The sequence below is a fragment of the Halictus rubicundus genome, chromosome 2, assembly GCF_050948215.1.
Source record: "Halictus rubicundus isolate RS-2024b chromosome 2, iyHalRubi1_principal, whole genome shotgun sequence".
Classification (NCBI taxonomy): Eukaryota; Metazoa; Arthropoda; class Insecta; order Hymenoptera; family Halictidae; genus Halictus; species Halictus rubicundus.
This window is the reverse complement of record NC_135150.1, coordinates 3,361,071-3,369,322: the sequence shown is the minus strand read 5'-3', so window position 1 is coordinate 3,369,322 and position 8,252 is coordinate 3,361,071.

Sequence of the window (8,252 nt, the reverse complement as noted above, 5' to 3'; positions counted from 1 at the left end):
TAGCACAGCTTTACTTATTAATCCTTTGTGGTCTGTAGGGTAGTAAAACTTAGCAATTTAAGTGCAACACACGTAACGATTAAAACAGTTTGTTTTGTATAATAATGAAAACAAACTTTTTAAGACAGTGACAGCTACACCAATCCCATAAAAGTTATATAAAATCAGAACATCTTATTTAGTAATACAATAGAACAGAAAAGAGAAAAAAAAACAGAAAAGAAACGAAAAAAGAAAACGGAAAAGTCAAAAATCAAAAATCATTGTTATGATAAATTTTCTCTTTTCTAACAATGATTTTTGTAAGCTTCTTACGCCTCGTTGACCAGGGATGAGCATTTTTGTCTGAATTGAGACAAGACCGTCCCCACCATAACGCTCACTGTCCTCTTCTAGTAAGCGTCGTTTCCGTGGGGCAAGGAACACGCGAGACACTAGAGAACGCGACGAAAAAATTTAGTTCACTTAATAGATTGTAGCAAAAATTGATTTTCTAGTTTGGTAAAACAGTTATGTATTGGTATTTATATTCATACATAAGAAACACCATTGTTTTACAAATAACATTCTGCACTGCGTTTTTATTTCAACGAATTTGTAATGAATTCATGAGAACTGAATTAGAGTACAGAGAATTGCTGCTTATCCTCAGCTCTATCGACCATAACATCTGTCCACCACACTTTAATTATTTCTGGCTCATAACATATGAATAACAAAGATTCGGCAGGCAACTATTGCGATTGCTGAAAAATAAACTATTGTAAGTTAATCTCTTCTGTTGAAGAGAAGTTGATGCACCGCGTTGCTACGAAAAAGCCGTCAATTCGATAGCGCGCGTTTTCCATTGAAACATCCGCCTGAATCGATCGTAACACTGTAATCGTACGAAGATTAATTGCAACTATCGATTCCTGGAAGAAGACTGCCTTGTGAAGCTGCTTTATATCAGACATCAAAGAAGTCTGGTTTATGAGAACCAGCCGCCCCGATTTCAACCACACCCTATAAGCCGCCGGTTCTCGATTTAGACGCACTACTACTCAAAAAGATTCCATTACTTGATAATTTTTATATTTCTTAGGTACAGACTTTAGTTTTTGTACAGTCAAGGTTAACGCATATAACTAAACAGAATGGTAAATTATTCATTATAAGTAGACTGCTGATTTTATGCATTTATGACAAGATTGAGTAGGAGAAACAGGAAATCGTACATTTAGAACTACGTATTGTCATATTATTTTTAATTTATTAAACTCATTAAGAAAGCAACTAAATTATTATTTTGCTTCAGTGTGCTGCAATTGAGGTGAAGAATTTTTATTTTCCATAAAAATCATCGACAAGTTTTATTTCATATTTTATTACCATTAGTAATTGAATATTTTTTAGCAACAGTATACTACAGGTATTTACACGTTGACCTAAGCTCTGCTCGAATATATGCAATTGTAAATTTTCAACTACCTTTCCACGAATCTTCCTCGAAGAAAAGTACAGATGTTGATTCCTTTAATTAATGAAATCGCAATTTGAAAAAGTCATCCAATCTGATAATAAATAAATTGCGGTTCGGTCTGCACGAAGTGGCGTATTTTTAGAGTTTATTTATTTAACGTATACGGAAGTATAAACAATTCATAAATCATTTAAATACATCTCATACGGTAGTGAAAGGAGATGCAAACTATCGATTGTGCGTGTTAAACTTTAGTAGTATTGCACAATCGTGTGTGGTATCCAGTAGGCACATCAAGTTTTACGAGGCAGAATTTATAGTAAGTGAAAGAAACACAGCTATCGACAGTAGCGTGCATAGTTGTTGTTTATGACCCTCCATTCGTTTAGTCCAACAAGGTTTGTAAAGAAATGAATGTCTATACTTCTTGCAAATTTCAATTTATAATATATATTTGTAAATATTGTTTTGAACATTAAATTAAAATAATGTTTAGAATTAAAAAATATATATATATGCATTATAGATTCACTTTACAGATTGTTTCTAATTAAAAATTCTATCATTTCTAAATTTTGAAAGATAAAACAGTTCCTAGCTTATCACTTATTATTAGACTGCGGATTTTATGCATTTATGACAAAAATGGGTAAGCACAATTTAAAACAGGGGATATATTAAAAAGATTCAAGGGTACCAGCGTATTAGTTTTAGCTTAATAGAGTAATTAAAGCAAGAAAGACATTTTTATTTCGCTCCTGTGTCTTACAATCAATGAAAATATTTTTTATTTTGCATAAAGATCCGCAGTCTACTTATTATAGTCGGTCAGTGTGATACGCATTAAAAGATGGAATTATTCCCTACTTCATTACTCCCTAATCTAAATCTGAATCGATTGAATAGAGTCTAGAATAGAATACGATTAGAGATACTATTATGAATTATAGTTGAAGCGCGATATTAAATATTTTAGTACGTGTATGTACCTGTATGTACGGTAACGTATGTACATTAATCAATATCAAAGCTTAATACGAAATAAATAATACTTTGCAATTCAAAGAAAATGTGTTCCTGTCGGACTATAAGTTTAAATATATTAATTGTGTATACGAACGCAATGTATAATTCACTAGTTTTTTTACCAAATTGGAAGCTCTTCTTGAAAAAATTAAAGATATTCTGTAGTTTCTTAATAATATTCCCTCTCCTTCTTCACTATTTTAAACTGTTCAAAAAAATATTAACATTTTTAACCCTTCGTATGCTATGCCAGAGTCACTCGTGACCCGCCGCGGTCAGGATAAGCTCGAACGACCGTCGAAATAAGAAAATCGCTATCCCCGCTTCTTCTTCTTCTTCACCCGAAATACGTCGAAAGCCGGTCCCGAGCAATCGTCTTATATCGACAAAAAACTGTAATGAAATAACCAGTGTGGGTCAGAAATGACTCCGGCATAAAACTCGCAAGAGTCCGAGGGTTAAGTCAGATTCGTAATGAAGATTTTGAACAGAATTTATTAAATATGAATGTTCTCTATTTCTTTTAAATCAGAATAAGATTCTATTTTTTTTCGTTATCGATACAGAGTGAATGCAGATATATGTATAATAAAGATAAATTTTTTTCTTTTTCAAGAAATTCTTAATAGCAAAGAAATCATAGAAATATATAAACATCTGCTATCTAGTTACAATTACTTATAATGAATTTATTTCTACTCTTATTGCTAGACTGCATATTTTATGCATTAATGACAAAAACGAATAGAACTGTGAAGGCAGAAGAACTTAAGGACATTATCATATTGTTTTCGAATTTTTAAGATGATTGAAAGAGAAAATACATTTTGACTTGAGAGAATATTCTAATTTTGGATACCACTTTATTACCAATTTATAGTAAATAATAGGATTGCTCGTCACAACTGCGAATTGCATTCTTTAAATGTCTGCAACTAAATTAATTTTACGAATTTAAACAAATCCTTTTGTGTCGGAGACCAAGAATAACAGTTATTTTTTTAATTTTTCAGAAAAAAATCATTAAAAAAATTTTAATCGAAATGGTTATTTGTAAACGAAAACAATTGAAGAATAATTTTAACTATTACGCCACAGCTTTAAAAATTTTTGTTATAACAGTTAGGGTCTCTGTTTTGTACACATGTTCAAGAACAACACTTTTAAAAAATACAGAGAAAAATGCAAGAAAAACACTTTGAAAAAAATGCAAAGAAAAATCGATTTCTTAAAAGTTCAAAACCAAAATTCGCTCCTAACACATTATATCGGGCTATTTTTGACGATTTCAATGGAAAAATAAAAAAAAAATCGCTGCAATTATTTGATCTGCCAACAATCTTTGCCAAAAGCCACATATTAAAAAGTACTATCTTATACGTATAAATATACGCATTTCAACAGACAATATACTAGGTGATCAGCAACTCGTGACACAATCGAAAAGGGGGTGATTCTACAGAAAAAACAAGTTCCAAAAAATCGAATTTTTTTATGTAGAATCACGCCCCTTTCGGTTGTATCGCCGATCACCCTGTATGAAAAAAGTATTAGTACGCGCCCCGTATACACGGTGTCCGAAAATGTCGGAAAACCTTGAAAGGGGTGGTTCCTGAGATCATTTGAAGTAACTTTTCCCTTAGCGAAAATTTCCGACTCGGCTTTGTTAAGGAGTTATTAACGAAAAACACGAGCCAATCGGAGCGCGGCAATAGCGTACGGATACCAACTCGGGGACAGGTGCCGCACAGTGGGCAATTTGGACGAAATCGGATTCAAAATCAAGGAACTTTCGATAGGAATGAGGTAGAGCGATGAAATTTTTTGGAAATGAAAGCTGCAACTTTGTAGAATATGGGAAAAATAGAGAGATTGTGGTACGAACGTTTTTTAACCTCGAGAAAATTCGTTAAACGCGCACAAATTCAAGAAAATTTTAGTTTTTCCAATACCACGCGCGGAAAAAATTTTTTTTTAACATACTATACATCATTTCCCATAGATTTTTTGACGCTGATTTCAAATCTGGTCTCAAAATTTGTCTACGACCTCAGGATTTTGCAAAAAATAGATTTTTGTGACAAAAACTAATGAAGTCATTTTTTCGTTGAAATGATTGGATGGTAATAATCTCCCTATTTTTCCCATATTCTACAAAGTTTCAGCTTTCATTTAAAAACAGTTTCATCGCTCTACCTCATTTCTATCGAAAGTTCTTTGATTTTGAATCCGATTTCGTCCAAATTGCCCACTGTGTGCCGCTGAGCGTGGCGTTGCCGTTGGCCGAGTTAGAATTTATCCGCTGTATCCGCGCTCTGATTGTGCCGTGTTTTTCGTTAATAACTCCTCAACAAAGTCGCGGTGGAAATTTTCATTAATTTTCGTCAGAATATTCGGCGTAGATCGTCGCAACGAGTGCAAGGCACTGCGGGTGTGACGTTCCGTCGCGGCTCTTTCTCATCGAATCCATCGGTTGACCTCCCGTATGCTAATTGTGCCGATTTTATCTGCACGCGAGCTCACCATTGCTGTAATATCAGTTAACGGCATCCATATAGGACACGTGTAGCAGGAAGTCTGAAAGGATTGTGTATTGATTTGCACCGAATGGAAAACCTTTTTCGCGCCGTTTCTCTCCGAGAACACCGAATTTTCCCGCGTGGAAAAGAAAATCGGCTGTTAGCTGCTCGACGTTACCATTCATCCGGAGGGAACCTTATTCGCATGGACGACCCAGTTGCAAATTTTATCGCTAGGAAAATCTTGGCCGAGTTGGCCGGTAACAGCAAAGGTGAGCCTCGCAGGCGGTGATCGGAAGCCTCGGTCGAAGACTGCTTGGCCGACCTTCGAACAAACTCTTATCACCGACCTTGATATCCTAACGTTAAAGACCGGGATCACTTTATGCGAAGTGATTGCGAGAAACCGTTCGGGTACAATAAAGCGACCTCTCACTGTTGCGGATGAAAACTTCAATATTGCGGACAACTATTATAAAACCATTCCATGATGCGAACCGTCCGAGTACACCTCGTATAATACAATAGTTAAGATCGCCTTTACCTTGATTTCAAATACAATATCTCGAGACACGAAGGGGCTCGATGGACAAGACAAGGAGAAAACCAGAGAAAACCAGAGAGAGTTGTAATGTGCAGGCCGTTTTAAAATGTAGAGCCATATTTTCATGGATGGATGGAACCAAGAAAATTCGGTACCTTTTTGCAAATATCGGTTTGCTTGTCCGATCGATGAAGTTGTGTATTTCTATTAACTTTGCTAGAAACTGGATATCATCTAATTAACGTTATCGTGGGCTCTTGTTTGTTTATACCTTTAAGATTCTTCTAGAAAATATTTATATTATTTATATTTATATTATTAGCATGTATATTATTACTATTAGGTTTAATATATATGCACAATTTTTGCTTTTCTCACTAACGTTAATAATTCATAATTTACTCAAACAATGTTCCGTAAAAATTTAGAAACAATGTTACACTTATGTAACATAAGCCACATGTAAAAAATATTGTGCTTGCTAAATGAACCACTTGGCTTTAAGCAATAATAAATAAATAAATAAAATATCATCATTAAACTGTATGCATTTATCACGAACATTGGTAGATCCAATTTAATACTGAATTTATTAATATTATGGAATTATTTCCAACTTGTTAAAATTATTATAGAAAAAATAGAACTTGTCTACTCTAGAACTACTCTATTTTGCATAATGATCTGCGGTATTCACATTATAAAATATATTGCGAGTAAAAACATGAGATTTGATGTATAGTAATTTTGATTTTGATAACATCGAAACTTTATGTTTACTTTATTATATCAAATGTAGTGCAACATTGTACTAGTGAATGTAATAGTAATTTAATCGAAAATTAAATAATTTCTGGATTTTTAAATTGATATGATGTTTTTATTAAGTAAATTATTAACATAACTATCTTGCGCTTAATAGAACAATTAAGAAACTAAATAAAAAAATGTTTTGTACCTTCTGCGTACTAGACTGAGAATGATAATAATAACTGAAATAAGTTTCAATGCAGTAACGGATAATAATGTTTATATTTTGTTTATAACATATTAAATAAAATCATACAGTAAATTTTCCTTTATTTATGGTTTCTTGGAGTGATTTTCGAAATGTAGCGGATAATAATGTTTATATTTTGTTTATAATATACGAAATAAAATCATATAGTGAATTTTCATTTATTTCTGGTTTCTTGGAGTGATTTACGAAAGTGTTTGCGAAAGATTGTTTTTTTTTTTTCGTTGGCGATGTAAATTTAAATGCGCAATCGATAGCACATGAGTGAATCAATATGTAAATACCTATTTAATGTTTTATGTGGAATTTATTTGCAGAAAAGGTGAAACGACTACAATTATGTAGAAAACTGTTGAATTTTTTATTTTCGTTCTTTTTCCCTGTGTGAACTGTGAATGTCGCTCATGATTAATTATTTCTGAACAGTGGGGTACATGTATTGACTAAAAATGATGGCGTGCTTTATATTTTCAGTTTTGAATATTTTATGCGCAACAGGAATGCAGACTGTCATCGATTCTACTAATAAAATATAATTCTATTAGTGCAACGCATTTAAGTAGAATATGATCAAAAATATTAGAAACACGTAACTGCAAAATGTGGATTAGGGTAAAAACAATAGATTGTTGATGTATGTTAAGTGTTCGTATGTGTTGTATTAACTTTAAACAGTACTTTCTTATTCAAGACATCAGGTAATCCCATAAATACTGCATTTTCCGTGAGGTACGTTAAATGAACCAGGTACTTAGTAGTTATCCGAAGAGAAATTCTAAAAATTATTGAAGAACAAAATATGCTTTTAGAAAATATTATCTGTAAAACGTGTGCCACGATGAACATGAAATGTGATTATAGAAATAAATTATTAGTAAAACATCTTCCACAGTTAATAATTTTCCAAGTGCAAGTTTTCATTAGATAAATTGATACTTGATTGCGTTATTCTTATCTATTACCTGCTACCCTTGTTCCATTACTTCCAGACTGTTTACGTGATGTATATGATAAATACAACTATACTTTATATTTATTATCTATATAGCATATGTATACATATATACAATATATATTGTATATAGGGCATTTCATAGTAGTTAATTTATTGAGAAAATACAATATCATAAAATACATCTAACCCTTGTATTGTATTCATCTAATTGCCAACTTTAATTATCATTAATAATTATTTTTACAAAACTGTTCTGAAAACAAAAATAAATTATAAAAAATACATAATAAAGAGGGAAACAAGTATATAAACAAGTATAAACAAGTATAGCAACAATTTTCTTACATTTTCTTAAAATATAAAATCATTTTCAATAAAAAGAAGACCAACTGTTTTCAACAAAATGAAGAAATAAAAATGTGAATGGATCAAATGTATTCGAAAAATTCTGATTAACTTCCGAAATTTTACACGATGCCTTACAACTAAAAATTGAAAGAAAATTCGTAAAGTTAACACGTTCGCTATCCTGTGCATCACGTTGTACGATTCACAATTGTAGTTTGCATCGAATAATGTTTATTTAAAACATACGCAAAATAAAATTAACAGCAATTTAAAATATTCTATTATTTCTTTATCTTTTTCATTTCAAAGTCGAAAGGAATAATCTTGAAAATAATATACAACAAAAGATGTCCGTATAAGCCAGACTCGAACCTAATAAT